The sequence below is a fragment of the Myodes glareolus genome, chromosome 6 (assembly GCF_982192425.1).
Source record: "Myodes glareolus chromosome 6, mMyoGla1.1, whole genome shotgun sequence".
NCBI lineage: Eukaryota > Metazoa > Chordata > Mammalia > Rodentia > Cricetidae > Myodes > Myodes glareolus.
The window spans coordinates 99,292,697-99,308,813 of NC_142031.1; the positions used below are offsets into that span (position 1 = coordinate 99,292,697).

General features: G+C 45.8%; 1 protein-coding gene and 1 long non-coding RNA gene across 7 annotated transcripts in view; one reads left to right on the forward strand and one right to left on the reverse strand.

Moving 5' to 3' along the window:
• Positions 1–16,117, reverse strand: part of Babam2 (BRISC and BRCA1 A complex member 2) — a 362,656-nt gene that overhangs the window by 35,789 nt on the left and 310,750 nt on the right. The window lies entirely within an intron of this gene.
• The window catches only part of LOC146894434 (uncharacterized), a 40,110-nt gene continuing 24,078 nt past the window's right edge, over positions 86–16,117 (forward strand). For 2 of the 6 annotated variants that reach the window (XR_015002502.2, XR_015002504.2), the window contains exons 1-4: positions 93–259; positions 7,127–7,269; positions 12,788–12,929; positions 15,524–15,645. This is a non-coding gene — a long non-coding RNA (uncharacterized LOC146894434). Of the gene's footprint in view, positions 260–1,865; positions 1,936–7,126; positions 7,270–12,787; positions 12,930–15,523; positions 15,646–16,117 lie in introns of all 6 variants that reach the window. The other 4 variants (XR_015002503.2, XR_015002501.2, XR_015738166.1 and 1 more) reach the window with 4 other exon arrangements.

Consider the following 16,117-nt stretch of genomic DNA (forward strand, 5'->3'; position numbering starts at 1 on the left):
ACAGGGCTTCAAAGCTGCTGGCATGGCTCCTGCCAGGTTTTACTACTCTTTAAAGTGTACAAGTAGGTTTTTATAAGCCAAAGGGTTAGGGAAGCTCAACAGTTTTCAGGAAATAAAACAAACCCGAAGCTGGTAGACTACAGAAAGAATGAGGGTGGCCATGCACATGCCCAGGCTCTGCAAAGAAGATCTGAGGAAGGGAAGGAACCCCTGAATTCACACGAGGCACACAGAGCGGGAGAGCGGAACTCCGCCTGAGGTTAGAGTTCTGCAGAGGGGATGGACTTTGAGCTGGTTGGAGAAGGGTAAAAGATGAATCAGAATTGGAGTCTGGGGATAATCTATAGAAAGAGAAGCCAGCGACACGCATGGATGGTTGCAGAGGTAGCCCAGGTCTCCAACCTTTCGCCAGAGAAGGCTTAACTTGTTTGTTTTACATCAGTCTTGCTTCTATTCCTACTTCCCTGCCCTTTATGTGCACAGATGGAAGGGGTCACACAAAGCTGAGGGAAGAAGATGCTGACCGTGGGAAGAACACAGGCCAAGTAGCTCTTCCCTCATAGGCTTTCTTGTCTTTTCTGAGTCTGTCTAGTCTCACTCTCATCCAGGCTCAGGATGGCGAGAAATGGTCTCGGTTCTAGATCTTGGCATGCTTCCAACCTGTGCTCCCAAGTAGGGCTCCCTCACGCAGGTTCTCAGGAGGGTCACAGAGCAGCAGCAGCTGAAGCTGGGACCAAGGGGTTCTGAGCTGGGGACCTTCTCCTGCCTCCTTTCACTCCCTCAGTGACCATATTCCCTGATCTAGGTGCCATGCTAGAACCCAGGGTTCATGTTTTGCAGAGGTTGGCTCTGTGGTCAAGTCTGACTCTCCTGCTGCCACTGCTGTATGGGGGTCACGTCCACCTAGACCCTGACCTCCCTGATGCTCCGACACCCCCATTTCCACCATCTTCCTGCTTCTACCCTGAGACACAGCTCAAGTACCCATTGCCTTCATCTTTTCAGCTGGGACGCTTGCTTGTTGACTGTATTCCCCACACCCCCACACACTAAGGGCTGGCCACTCAGAGGTGGTCATGGTCTGCTTGGTGACTGACTGGCACAGGACCCCACAGTGAGGAAATGTTAACTCACGAGACATGGAAGAAGGAAGCATATGCTTTTGAGATGTAGAAAGAAATCTAGCAAGAGAGGGTGCCATAAATAGCATTTAGTACTGGTTTAAGTGCTATTTAAAAAAGAATTTAGTCACAATAAACAAATTCCTGGCTTGGGAGTATTAAAAAAGAAAGCTGGCTAAATTAGGGAAGCATTTGATTAAAAGAATCCTTAAATAAATTAAAATATATTCAAATGCAAAAATCCCTGGCACTTAAAAGCTGGGCAAAGTCTCTAAAACATCATAAGCTTTTAATTTAAAGGAATTCATGGACAAGGTACTAAATGTAGATGATTAGAAGGAAGAGGACCAATGCAGTGTTTCTGGTTGAAAAAGAGGGACTGGCATTGGTCAGCTTATATTACAGTCCTAAAACCTTGAACTAGCTACATACAAATTTACAAACATTGTGATGGCCTCAATTTGAAGGATGGCTAATGAGGATTTATGAAGAGAATAAAATTCCTCAAGCTAAAATAGTCTTTTGTTTTGTTTTGATTTTCTGGGCAGGGTTTTTTTGTGTAGCCTTGACAGTCTTGGAACTCTGTAGACCAGGCTGGCCTTGAACTCAGATCCACCTACCTCTGTCTCCTGCACCGAGGGAAACGCGGTAGCCAGTGTGAGGGTCATTCCCCAAGCATCTCCCTTGAGGCAGTTTGAGTGAAGCCATACTGATTAAGCTGGGTCTTCCTCCTCATTGTTCCAGGTGTGACTTCCACCACCTGAGGCTGGGAGGAGTGATGGGGACGGCAGAAGTGGTTCTACCAGTGTCACAGGTAGAAAGGCCCTACCCAGGGGTGGGGTGGGGGGCTTGGAAGACAGGTTTCTGGCAGGGTGTTAGAGAGAGAGGACCATACTGGGAAGGAAGGGACAGGAGCAGGAAGGCAGAGCAGAGGGAAGAGCCGGGAATGGTCAGAGTAGAGGAAGAGAGGACCAAGGGACCACAGCAGAAGTATTACAGGGGTGTGTGGTGGGCGAGAACACTAGGTAGAGGGGCGCTTGGAACAAAGAACACAGGACTGTGGACATTTTCTATGTGGAGGAAGTCTCCATAAGTATTCTGTAATATACTTATTACAGTAAGTGAGACAGTAGCCAGCTCGGTATGAATCCTCCAGGATGGGGAACACTTCGGAGAGGAAAACTGACAAATCAGTTCAGTTCCGAGTTGTCTGGAGGGGCTTTCTGAATGGAGGGGATGCTCCAGTGAAGGAGTGTGTTCTGGAGGGCAGCCTGGGTTCCCTTAGCAGCTAAGCAGTACTAGCACATTAACTGATCTTTCGGGGCCTCTTCTCCCACACCATAAATCTGGAGAAATTCAAGCCCGAGGGGTGGAAATAAAGTCCTGCATACCTTCACTGCCTTTATTGGCATAAAGCAAGTATTAGGTGAAAAAGGATGGAAGGTTCAGGAATGTGAGAACAGGCCATATACTGGAAAAAATACTGTCTTTGGAATGTGACAGATCTGGGCTTGATCCCTGCTCCGCCAATTACAACCAGGGTGACCTCAGGCAATTTACCAATTTCTCTGAGTGTGAGTTTCCTCATCTTTAAAATGGGAAAATATCTACCTTGCAAGCCTCTGGGTGATTGACACGGTCCAGTGAGTAGATATGTAGGATATCTGGCACACAACAAAGATGGTGTCCTGTAGCAAAAGCTTCCCAAGTCAGCAGCTAGTCAAACCGGCAGAAGCTTGAATAGAACTTGGCCAGTCTCTCTGAGCTTTCAGAACGCAATACTCTCCCATTCTCAGAGGTGTTTCGTGTGAGGAAAAGCATTCCCTTTGTTTGCGAGTGGGCAGTCTTGATCTTCAGGAAAACAAAGGATCGGCAGGAACAGAATCAGTCTTGGCACATCTAAGAAGTACCTCTTTGGTTTGTGAATTGTTCGGGGTTGGGGTTTGTCTTAATGGTACTTACTTATTTTGGCTAGCTCCTGCGGTCATTATTTCTGCTGTGTAATTGGGTGGGAGATGTGCTGGGAATGAATGAATGTTCTTCTCTTATAGAAACTTCACTTAAGATTTCATTTGAGATAACAGACGGTTGCTGCCTCAAATGAGACTCTTGAGCGGTCTCATTACTCTCATGCCTATCTTTAATGAACGAGGATAAACCATGTCAACACAAGGTGATCCTGTTGAGGCAAGCTCTGGGCTCCCACAAGCAGCTCAACTTGCACATCAGAACTGCAGGGAGAAGGTTCTCGCCATCAGGGCCTTGGCTCAGTGCCAACCCCCAGAAAGGCACATTCATCCCCAACAAGCCATCCTGGTATCGGAGGGTTTGCTTTTATAAGCTCCACAACACTCTCTCTCTCTGTGTATGTGTGCGTGCACACGCGTGCGTGCATATGTGTGTGTGTTTGTTGTCCCCGATAAAAATCTAAACAGACTTCACATTTACTTCTCTCTTAACCCTACAAGATTCAAATACAGAATTATACATCAAATTCTGATAGTAGGCCATATAGTCATGGTAAGGTCAGGAAGATGTGCCAGCCCCTAATCTAGTGCCAGAGAGTGCTGATCTTGGTTGGCAACCCTAGGTAGGCCCTGGCTCTGGAGTAGCTCAGATGTGTAGTAACTGGACGACTAAGGACTTGGCAAGTTTCCCATTAGGCTGATTAACAGGTATGAGAGTCAGACCTGGGCTCTTCGACCAAATCACACAGCCATGGGGACATCTCCAGCGCTTCTCTTCATTGTCTTTTGATAGGTGTGCTGACAGGGCCCCACTTTCCTCAGAAGTTTCTCTGTCTTGTCTCATCAGAGGACAGACTCTTGGCAGGTCAGCAAGAGCTCAGCACTTACCACACAACTGAAGGGTGAAGGGCTTGTGTTGTAGGGGTGGCCTGAGGCCACCTGCCTCTCACTGCCTGAGCAGCCACAGAAAAGATGCCCAGGTCCTCTCCTGAGACCCACCGTAGCAGGCCACTGACCATGTGTACGCTTCCCTGCAGAAATGTACAACACGATGGCTGCTTTCACAGCATGACTGGATTCTTCATGAACCCAAATCTGAAAACCCCTTGGAACGGACATCAGTCAGGTGTGATAGGCTCTTGTTTTGTTCATTCTAATAAATACTTTTTAAAGCACTAGGGAAAAGGCAGGGCGTCAACACCAAGTGAATGCCTGCAGAGTGCGTTCTGCCCTGGTATTCTCTCCTCCTTTCTACTCAGCCTGCCTCTGGGACAAGCCAGAGGACAGCCGAGAGAGCGAAGAATGGTCAGCAGGCATCAGTCTGTGGGGTCTGCAGCCTCCATGCTTCCCACCATAGGCTCTACAAATCTGACTCGCTGCTCTCTTCTGATGTACTGGGTTACCGTCTCAGTCAGGGACAGCCACAGGCAAGCATTTGCTGGCCCTACGTGGAGAGAGTGTAGGAGTCTGACTGACATTTTGTCAGAATGGACAGAGAGAGGGAATTGATGAGCTTGTCTTTCAGGCAAGTTAAGCTCAAGGGTGCAATGATCTTAGGCTTGAGTTTTGTTTTTGATGTTTCAATCCCCTTGTTTTCTCCTTTTGATTGGGAAAACACTTTATGGTCCTGTCTGTGGGGCTTCAGGGGCACTTGACACTGCTGCTCACTTCTGTTCCCTATGGTTTCCATAACACCGCTGACCTGCTACTTCTCTGCCTTTCCACATTCTAACTGCCCTCACCCGCCCTCTGCTCACTAGTCTCAATCTCCAAGCTTAGTTGAGGGACTTGCTAACTCTGTGGGGCCCAATAATTCTTCTTCTGGGAAGTCCATCCATCAATGAAGACCTTCTGATGACTTCAAAATGTCCGCCTCCTTTCTGACTTCTCACCTATGCTCCAGCCTGTTAATTCCAGAGGCCTGCGGGATGTCCTAATACAGGCGCTATGCTTAAATACAGCCTTCCAGCCTGGCACACAAGTCCACTCACAGAATACTAACTAGGGAACAGATAGTACCTCATTTCAATCAGGCAGAGCTACCTTAGATTCAAACCTTTATATGTGAAATCTAATGGCCCTACTGCCACCAGAACATTCTGGCAGCGGCAGGGGAAAGAGTTCTTCTTACCTGTTCTAAGCTCACTAGGCATCAGATTTTGTCTAAGATTCAGACAAGTTCAAAACTTGGTCATCTCTGACTCCCTTCATTCTGCCATTCCTTCCATGGTGAGTCTGCCATCCTATCGAGGACTGCCTGCAAGGGCACTATCCTTCACATCGACTTCCACCCCGTATCAAGAGAAATGAGAATGTATATTCAAAACCCAGCATCAGCCTACATGAGACAGCTAGGTATACTTTTGAACATACTTGCAGGTTTTTTGCCAGAGCAAGTGGCAAGACCTCCCACACCCACCAAGTCAGCTCCAAACAACATACAAATCAATGTTCATATGGAATAGATCAATAAGCTTCCTCTGCTACTGCGAGCTGGCTTTTTTTATCTGACCTATACACAGATGCCAACTTAACAACTGCCCTACCCCTTCTTCTAGCCCACGCTGCAAGCTACAGGCTCTGTGATAAAAATGATTTTCGTATGCTGCTAAGGGCAGCTATTTGAGGCCTGGTGAGTCTCCTGCTATCCTATAACCCATTAAGCTTAGGCTAAACCTGTGCTCGGAAGACCAAAAACGTCTGAATTCAGAAACTGAAGTTCATGTATATAGAGTATTTAAGGATTAGTGAGAAGAATCAGATTAGAAAAAGAAAAGAAACTCAAGTTTCAAAGGATTTTGAAGTAAACCTGGCCATAACTCAAACAGACTCTATGGCTAAGCTCTTCTCAGTGTGCCCGCTGCTCCTCTTACAGCAAGCAGCACAGTGCTCCTGCCTGCCCCATTTTGCCCCGACCCCTCACCAATACACACTGTGATGAAGATCTGTTGCCAGAGGCCAAATGTCTCATTTTAGATTTATTATCAATTGGCTCATGGAAAAACAGGTTTGGTTCTTTGTTCAGCTTGCTAAGTCATTCCTGATGCTTAGTTCACAGAAAAATCAAACAGAGATCTGCAAAGTAGAGCAGGCACTGGCATGAGTCAGGAGGAGGGGCGTCTGAACCCTGGGTCTACAACAGTGGTCTTCAACCTTCCTGATGCTGCGACCCTTTAACACAGTTCCTCATGCTGTGCTGATCCCAACCATAAAATTATTTTCATTGCTACTTCATAACTCTAATTTTGCTACTGTTATGAATTACAATGTAGATATCTGTGTTTTCTGATGGTCTCAGGCAACCCCTGTGAAAGGGTCATTCAACCCCCAAAGGGTCATGACTCGCAGGTTCAGTAAGTACACATCCGACCCCCAGCACCTAAATGTCTGTGTGAATTTGGTGCAAGCATAGTTTAAGACTTGTACAGACTAAAGAGCTGCTGCCCTCAAGCTCTAAGAATGTGACCAAGGCTTTTCAGCTAGTACAAAACGACCTTTGGGATTTCAACTATTTAAAACTCAATTTTAGCCAAGTGTGGTGGTTCAGGCCCGTAATTCCAGCACTTGGAAGGTATAGGCTCAAGGATCAGGAATTTAAGGTCAGTCTAGGCTACACAGTCAGTTCTGAGCCAACCTATGTCACATAAGACTGTCTCCAAAAGCAAGCAAGCAAGCAAGCAAGCAAGCAAGCAAGCAAGCAACCAACCAACCAACCAACCAACCAACCTGGTTGCTTTTATTGGTTAATGAATAAAGTTGTTTCAGCCAGTGGCTTAGCAGAATAGAGCAAGGCAGGAATTCCAAACAGCTAAAGGAGGAAAAACGGCAGAGTCAGTGAGAAGTCATGTAACTGCCACAGGAGATAGTAGACACCTCTGCCTGAGCCTGCCAAAACTTTGCTGGTAGGCCATGACCTCATGGTGATGTACAGATTAATGGAGATGGGTTAGTTGAAGATGTAAGAGCTAGCTAGAAATATGCTTAAGCTATCGGCCAAACAGTGTTGTAAATAATATAGTTTCTGTGTGATTATTTCAGGTCTGAGCAGCTGAGAATGAATGTGCAGCCTCTGCCAACACCAACCAACCAACCAAACATAAACAGAAAACAGAAAACAACACACAGTTGTGGTTTGAAATAGGACCTGAAACATCGTTATAAGCATATTGAAATATGAAAAGGTGAGTCTGTAGTTTATTTGAAAAGCCCAAGTTGTTTGGCTGTTTAACTCTGGGCTATGGGCAGGGAATTCAAGGGAAAGCTAAAAGTCAGGGACAGAAGCTGACAGTGCAGTATGAGGACCACTAACAGAGCAGACTGCATTGAATGTCCCTGGGGTTGCGAGGCAGAGAGAGGGTCCAGCTAGAGCTCCTCTATCCTCAAAGGTGCTCCCTTTCTGTAGAAGATAAGGTGCAGATGGAGGGGGCTCATGGCCTTGGTCTGCCCAAATCTCAGGTCCAAGGACAACTCTGTTCTATGCCTCTCAAGCGGCCTTCTCCACAGGCACTGACAGAGAGGGAAAACACTGCTTGGTGGTTCCCAGGGGCAGCTGAGGGCAGGGCTGCTGCGGTACTAGCGATGCTTCTCTTCTTCACATCCTTCCAGGAGTGGCTACACTCCATGCTGAGAAATGTCAATAGCTACCTCACTGCTTCTTCCTCCTTGTGTTGGAGACAATTTCATTCTCCAAACTTGCCCCCTTAGCCATCACCTCTAGCAGCTAATTCCTATTCCCTCTTCCTTTAATTCTCTACATTCATAAAAGGGGACTTTCAACAAATCCTAGAGCCTGCTCACACTTGACTTCTGCGTAGTGGTGGTCCTTACTCCATCCATAAGCCCCACTACCATCACCATAGTGATGCTTTTCCTGGTCCTTCTCAATCCTGTCCCCTCCCTTCTGGATGCCCCTCACCTGGATCACTATACCCCTTTGGTACACAGTATTTTCCAGCAATGATCTTCTCTTGCCCTTCATCAGCTGTTGGCCATATCACTAGCTCCAAGGCTCCAACCGCCATCATTATGTGGCCCACCTATTTTCTGCTCCTTACTGAACATCTGCACTTCTCACACAAACACCCCAGACTCAACACATGCAAACTCATTCACATTCTTCTGACTTCTGGTCCTCTGCTTTAGTTTCTACTCTTTTCTTACCTAGCCAGCATTGTACAGCCGTCTGTGAGTCCTCCCTCTCCTTCACCCTCAAACTTGTGAGTGCTCACCGAGTGCTCATCCTTTTCTGATGTATTTCTAGCTCCCATCCTTTCCTCTCCCGACTCCCACAGTTTTAGTCCCTCACAGTCTCTAGCCTGAACTAGTTACCAAAGTCGTTTTTCTACCCCCGGTTTCTCTTCCCACTTGCATTTTCCTACCCTCTGCCATCATACTTGGGAGTCTGGGAAAATGCCACATCCATGTTTAACATCCCTCCAGGCCTTTCCATCAGGAAGATGACATATTTTGAACAACTGACGCACATGGTTCTTCCCAATCAGGCAAATTTCTTTTCTCTCTTATGTGCCCATGACTCTCTTCACTCATGTATCCTAAAAAAATTCAATTCTGTGGGTGATTCCCACCATCAGAGTATATTACACCAGTCATAAGCATGCTGTACTATTATCTTCGGGACATCCTTCACCCCTCACCTACTTTAACCTACATGTGAAGTGCAAGCTCAGGACCTTCCTCTAAGACTTTAAGAGGTTTGGACACATCCACACATGCAGCTGCATGATTTCATGGCTGACTCTCCCAACCAAGGACAAATGCTGTACACCCAGCCACTTCGGTAGCTCTGGGCCTAGTCCAGGGCTGGGTCACAGTATGTGTTTCAGTATTTGCTGAGTTGACTTAAATGTCTTTAGGGCTTCTTTTGACAATAGGACTTTAGTCTCAGCATGCACTGCTGTTCCTGGTAATGGCAATACTGACACAGCACATCTGGAGCACGCAGACAGATGGTTAAAGGGGCAACACCAAGTGTCAGAAACGGTTGAAAATGGCTGGGGATGGCCAGGCATAGGGGAGGATGCTACTGTTTTTCATTTGTGTTTTTGCAATGTTGATGTTTCTGAAATAAATACAGTAAAATTCATCACTGGCCATAAACAATCAAATGAAAGGTCTGCAAACTAAAAAGCACCACTTTCTGTACATATGAATGGAGAGGTTACACTCTTAACTCTGAATAAACCACGTAATTTATATGCCAATGACAAGAGGAAGCTCAGTGTATGAGGTATACCTTGAGGGTCACTGAACCAGCAAAGTTCAGTGTCAATCAGAGAACACAGTAGAAGCCCCACTGGACAATGTGCACTTGCCTTGACCAGGCTGTTTATCTATAAAGAGAAATCTTATGTGCATGGATACTTGTTGTATTGTTTTTTTTTTAAAGCATGTAAAAACACTTTGAAGCCAGGTGTGGTAGCATGTGCTGGTCATACCTGAACTTAGGGAATAAAGGCAAAAGAATCAGGACTTCAAAATGGGCTATACAGCAAATTCAAAGTCATCCTGGGGTACATGAGACCATGTTAAATGTTATTTTATTTCTAGTAAATCAGTGTGGAATGGAGAAGCCTTTGGAAGCTTTTTCTTCCAGCTTTGAGAACTAATATTTTAATATTGTAGGCTGAGAATTTTCACACACACACACACACACACACACACGTACCACTGGTTAAAGGAAGTGGGCCTTCATGTTGGACACATGAATGGAGAGAGGGCGAGACTGAGCTTCTACTGAGCTTGATTGAATACTTGGGTCAGAGGAGCCAGTGTGAGGAGGTGGCACTATGCTGTGCTGCAGCAGAATGAAAAGACATCACTCAGAGTGGATCATAAATAGATTCTTTGAAAGACCAGAGATGAAGATCAATCAGTCCTCGCCTAAACACTGGATGACTGCACGGCACAAAGGCCTATTTTGCTTTGCTGTGTAATTTCCTCGCTACTTAACTACAAAAGCGTATCAGAATTGAATTCTAGTGCTCTGTCTAAATGGGAGCTGAGTCATGGGTACCTTGATGCTGTGTCTGCAGACTGAAGTGGATGACTCATGTCTGTAAAATTCTGAGAGAAAGTACCAACCGACCCCTTGCTTAGTCATCTTTCGCATGGATGCTGGGTTCCTGAGCTCTGTAAACTGTAATGAGCCATCTAGCCTTTTACCATCTCTTTATTCTTTCTAAACAGTACAAATTACAGCTCTAAAAATAACCTCATCTACGCAAGTGAGTCACTTTGACCTAACAAGCTTCCACAAGCAGTTAGCCAGCTAAATTGTAATATTTACTTGTGAAGGTACAAATCTTGTTGTCATATTAGCCCCCATTTTTCTTTTCTTCTTCTGCCCCAAGCTCCTGAAAAGAATTTAGTAAACTGGGAGAAAGGAAGAAGAAAGAAAATATCAGGGATGATTTAAAGAAAATATGATATACTCCTCTTAATTGATATGATCAGGATGGTGGATAAGGCTTGAGGGAAGAATCTATTGAAAGTTATCTCTGGGGCTGGGATGTAGTTCAGCTGGTAGAGAGTTTGCCTAGCATTCACAAGTCCCTGGGCTCCATGTTCAGCACTGCATAAACTTGGGTGTGTAGTATGATCAGAAGTTCAAGGTCATACATAGTGAGTCTGAGGCCAGCATGGGCTAGAGTCCTGTTAGTAAGCAAACCAACAAAATAAGTAAATGAGTAAGTAAGAAAAATTATTCCTAACAGCATATGAGAGCTAGAATTTTAATATTTTAGGCTAAAGATTAATCAAAGGTTTATCTTTTAGTAAGGAGAACATATTGACTACGGAAAGATAAGTTATCTTTCAATAGCTATTTTCTTAAAAATCCTGGACTGTAAATTTATGACTTTTTTTGACAAAAGATGTAGCCATGCCAATAAATTTGTATGCATTAAATGTTTATCTTTGATTTCTCAGAAGCCAGTCCTATGCCACACCCTGAATTCTAGAGACACACAACCAAGTTCTGGCTCTCTACCCATTCTCTGTGCTTCCTTCCAGCCCGCAGGCCTGACCACTGCCTTCCCGCTTGCCTGGTGAGATTGGTATCACCAGCTCTTTATCAGTCCCACCCCGGGCCTGCCCTGGTGAGACAATGAATTCAACCAGGGGCAGGAGCTGGCTACCTCTGGGAGCTTCTATATTCATAAATGAAGCAATGATATTGAAATATCAAAGCACCGGTCACTTACACTCTGGCTTTCCTCAGGGAGATCAGAAAGCAGCAGAACTCCCTCTACCACTAGGCCTAGAAACTTACCACCACTGCCCCAGCGTCTGTCAGAGATCAGACTTGTATCATCCAGACAGTCATGTGAACAGTCTCCCCTAGTTGCTCAGGGTGCTTAAGGATAGAACAATGAAATCACTGATTTATCTGAAAAATTCCCCAGGAAATAGGCTACACAGCCCATTGATGACTCCAGGCAGGCAGAGGCTGAGTCACCCCCAATCCTTCCTAACTCCTCTCCCCTTGATTTGTACTAAATAGGTCAGTTGGATCACCCGAATTCTGCTCCTCATCCCCACGAGGTGCTGCCCCCTGCCATCACGCCTCCTGCTTCCTCTTGGGTCTAGTGTTTGCTGTGAGGACGTCTCTAATCAGCCTTAGCTTCCAGTCCCAGGAGGGCCTGTGCACCATGTCCCAGGGGCCACTTCATGATCATGCCTACCCTTGGGCTCCCATATCCTATGACTCCCTTCCAGGACACAGAGACCCCACTCATCCTTTCATTCCCATAAGTTAGATGACATGCAGCCCCTGCAAGCTTCTCTTTGCTCACTGCCAAATGGGAGCACTATCTACCTCTTAGGCTGTGATGAGGAAAAGGGACCCTGCCTGTCCAAGTACAAGGGGCTCTCACTACCCAGTGGCTGCTGTGCTTTTGCTCAGGGCCTGCCACTGTGGGAGGCTCTGTACCTACCGGTGAGTTAGAATGCAATTCAGACATGGGCTTGGACCTCAGCAAGCAAAGTGCCTAAACGGAAGAGGCAAGCTCACAGGATAGTATTATGTTAACACTTCACCCTGTGCTCTTCAGAGCAGGTGGGGAGACGTTCAGATCAGACAGTGAAACAGCAGCCAGATTTTCAGAAATGGTACAAGATGAGGCCAAGGAGAAACAGAAAGGAGGGTCGGCAAACAGGCTCTTGAGTGGGAGAGGCGGCCTGCTGGCCAAGGGAGACTGTTTTCCAAGAGGTCATGGAATAAAAGCGTGCCTCCATTGGTTGGATATGGTATCTGGGCATAGAAGCTGGCCAGCGAAATGATCCAGAAGCAAGGTGACCTGACATGACCTGGTATAACTAGGGAGGGAGCCAAGGGAGTGACAAGCACAGAAGTAACTAACTTGCCTTGCTAAAAGACAGAATCTAAATTGCATTCATGTGATTTAATCCTCATAGAGACCCTAGAAGGTAGGGAGGAAAAGGAGCAATTCCATTTCACATATGAAGATACCGAGTCTCGAGGCCACTGTGTTTTCCGATGGAGGGATGAATGCTTTCTAACATCTGTACACTCTCAAACTAGCTGTGCAGCTGGAAGCTGGTTTTGAAACACACAAATTTGTCAGCCTATCTTTCCTGGTCCCTTGGAGAAAGGCAAGGTACAGAAAGGTTTGTGGTGGGAGGTTCAGAATTTTAAGGCTCAAAGATTCTTTTTTATAGCTGGGGCAGGAAACGCTCACCATGCTGCACTGCACAGCATGCTGGAGTGGACGGAGTGATGAGAGCAGGGGAACAGTAAGCTGCTCCAAGTGCTGGAACCATTAAAAGCCGGCTGGAGCAGATGCTCAGTTAAGGAAATCAGGTAAGCACAGCCTCCCCACCAGCACGTCTTATCGGCTCTGTGTGCCTCTGTTGGACCCTATCTTTTCTCAACAGCCAGAGCAAAGCAATTCTGTGGCTTTCTAGAAGACTGGCTAAGAGCAATCTGGCTGTGAGGATGGCTTCCTGCAGAGAGGCCTTCCTGTGACAAAGGCATTACACCCTCCTTGGTCTGTATGAAGCCAGATGCTGCGGGGCCTGCCCTTTGCCTCCCACTTCTTCTCTCTCAAGACTCTCTGCTTTCCCAAGTGGAAGGAAGAGATCCTTCCTGCTCACATGACTGCTGGCTTCACAGACATCCATGCTAGATGGAAAGCAACTTGATGGTTGGCGCCATCTTAGATCATCTTGCACCTTTCACATGAGAGAGAGGCTCCCTTCACTGTTTGCTTACTTCAGAGAGCCATAAAGAATTTCTACTCTGTCATAAAGACAAAAACAAAAACAGAAAAGAAAAAGAAAAAAGAAACAAAACTTTCTGTCCTGGTGCTGAAAAGATGGCCAGCAGTTAAGAAAGTTTACTCTCTTTTCGAGGACCAGAGTTTGGTTCACAGCACACACATCAGGTGGCTTACAACTGCCTGAAATGTTAGCTCCCTAAGCACCCTCTTCTGGTCTCTCTCTCTCTCTCTCTCTCTCTCTCTCTCTCTCTCTCTCTCTCTCTTTCACACACACACACACACACACACACACACACACACACACACACACACACTTAAAAAAAACCAACCTCCATCCAACTTAGCTTTCTATCTATAGCCCTGCCCTTTGGAACAAAGGCACACTGTACACTGTACCAGGCCACGCCTTCTTTAAAGACTGTTCTGACTTAAGCTGAGGTTTCAGTCCTTGACCTGAGCCAAGTGCTTTCCTCTCATTTCAGAGCCTTCACCTAAATGATAAGTTGCCCTTTTATTACTTAACGTTCAATCCTCCCCTCTATTTCTTCTCCAAGCTACAAGTTTTAGTGGGTCCTGCCTTCATGACTATTTTCTCATGAGATATTCAAGTCACTAAGCCCTGTTGTCTAAACCTCTAAGAAAAAGTTTGATGTTTCATTTGGCTTTTATAACTTTATCATGGAGAAATGTTCTATTATTCATAGACTTTTGAATTAGTTTTGGGCACAGTGTGGTCACAGATCCTATAGCTGTTCCTGGGAATAAACTGGTCTAAATGCTGTAAAGAATCCTTTGTCTCCTACTCATCAGGTCATGAAGTAGTCACCCTCAAAAGTGGGGTCTTTGTTTTGTTTTGAGACAGGGTCCTACTATGTAGCCTATCCAACTGGAATTTTAAAACCCATGCCCCTGGGATACTTCCCCAAAAGAATTTTCTGAATTCCCCATGAGCCAAGATAATGTTCCCTTTCCTTCTTTCTGCAGATGCCGTTGTATCTATCACATCTGTCTTTTCTTTCTCTGCATCAACAGAGAGTTCATGTCCCTGAAAGCAGATGTAGGAAACTCTACCAAGTGCCTAGAACTGACAGGCACTAGGCAGTTAGCTGTTATTGTAACATGTAAGTGTCACAAGCTAAGGGTGAGTGCTGGGCTTGAGTGCTAGGACATCCATCCAGTGAAACCCTAGACCCAACTTCATATACAAAGCTGCTCAGTGTTGCCTCCTGTGGCTAGCCTGTTTGTCTTTCTCTTTCATCTAATAGTTCCATAGGAGTGCACTGGTGACAGACGCCTCTGCATTCACCTACAGCCCTTTACAAAACTAGGGGATTGCCTCTGGCTTGGCATGTCGAACGAACACTTGCAGTAAAGGGCATGAGGGGCTGGCTTCCTTTGCAATGGGTTAATAAACGGATCTCTCCAAAATTAAAAACAAAGCAAACAAACCAGAAAACAAACAAAGCAAATGGTACTTGGTGACTATGATCAAGTCATGTCACTGTGGTCGGAAGTGCAGTCATCCCTCTGAGGGCTGGCCATGAGGAGAAGAGGTTGTGTTGGTTCAATACTTGGGTGGAGACTTTGAAGGAACAAGTTCCCTAATATAGCAGGAAGTTGCCCTGCTGGTAGGCAGGTGTTGGCTCTGGTCCAGCTCCAGGCCCAATCAAATCAAGCACATTAAACTATCTTACGTTTACCAAAATCTCCTCAGGGGATGATGGGTGTGAGTACTCAGCCCTTCACCTGCTGAAGATGTCCCCGTGTGTGCAACAGCTGCTTCCTTTCATCTCCAGTTACGAACACAGCAAACATTCAACCAAGACCTAGCTGTGTTAAAGGAACACCAAGATGTTCCACATTCTCTTTTGTCCCAAAAGCTCTGGCACACAATCTGTATGTGCTAACTCCATGTACCCGCATCCCTAGCAGTTCTGACTCAAATCTCAGGGAAGCAGAGCAAGATCATATCTACAGGACCAGTGATGGTGTTACATCACTATGTGCGTCAGACAAACGGAGGCAGAACAGAAGGAGCTGGGGCTGAGTGTGGACACTTAGCACTTTGTTTAAACCCAGTTCCACATGTATCACCTGTGGGATCTCAGGCATGCCACTAAACCCCGCTTTCTACCTTCTGAGTTGTAAAATGGCAATTATGATTTTTATCTCACAGTGTTTCATAAGTGACAGATCTTGGTGCGATTTAGAATGAAGCGAAGACTCATTCTCTTCCACAGGAGCAGAAGACAATGTCACAGACTGAAGGAATCCTCATGGCATGCAGGTGAAGAGCAGGTCAGTTCTTGGTTCAGACTAAGGTCCCATCTGGCTTATGTGCAGGAAAACACAACAGTAGCCACGAGCAACTCTCTAAAGCATAAAGACTGTAGAGTGTGCACATGGCTGCAGAAGTCACAGTAAAGTCCCTGCCCTGAATATGGTTTTAAAAAGGAGACAATTTAAATATTCTTTTCTTGAGTGGTGAGGCATAATGATTTTCTGAGGTGGGAATCATTTTATATTCATGCACCTAATAAACTACCTGACCCAAGTATTCAATAAAATAATTTCTAATTGAGTTATAATAGTAAACTTAACAGTTTTCCAATATGGAGTTAATGGAAAATACAAACATGCTATAAGAAATGCCAAGGCTACCCCTCCGGTATTTATCACACACAGAGTTAGCCGAGTGCTGTCACTATCATTAGCCACACACTACTGGAGCCTCTGAGACTGATCTTTGCTGAAAAATCCAAACTATCTG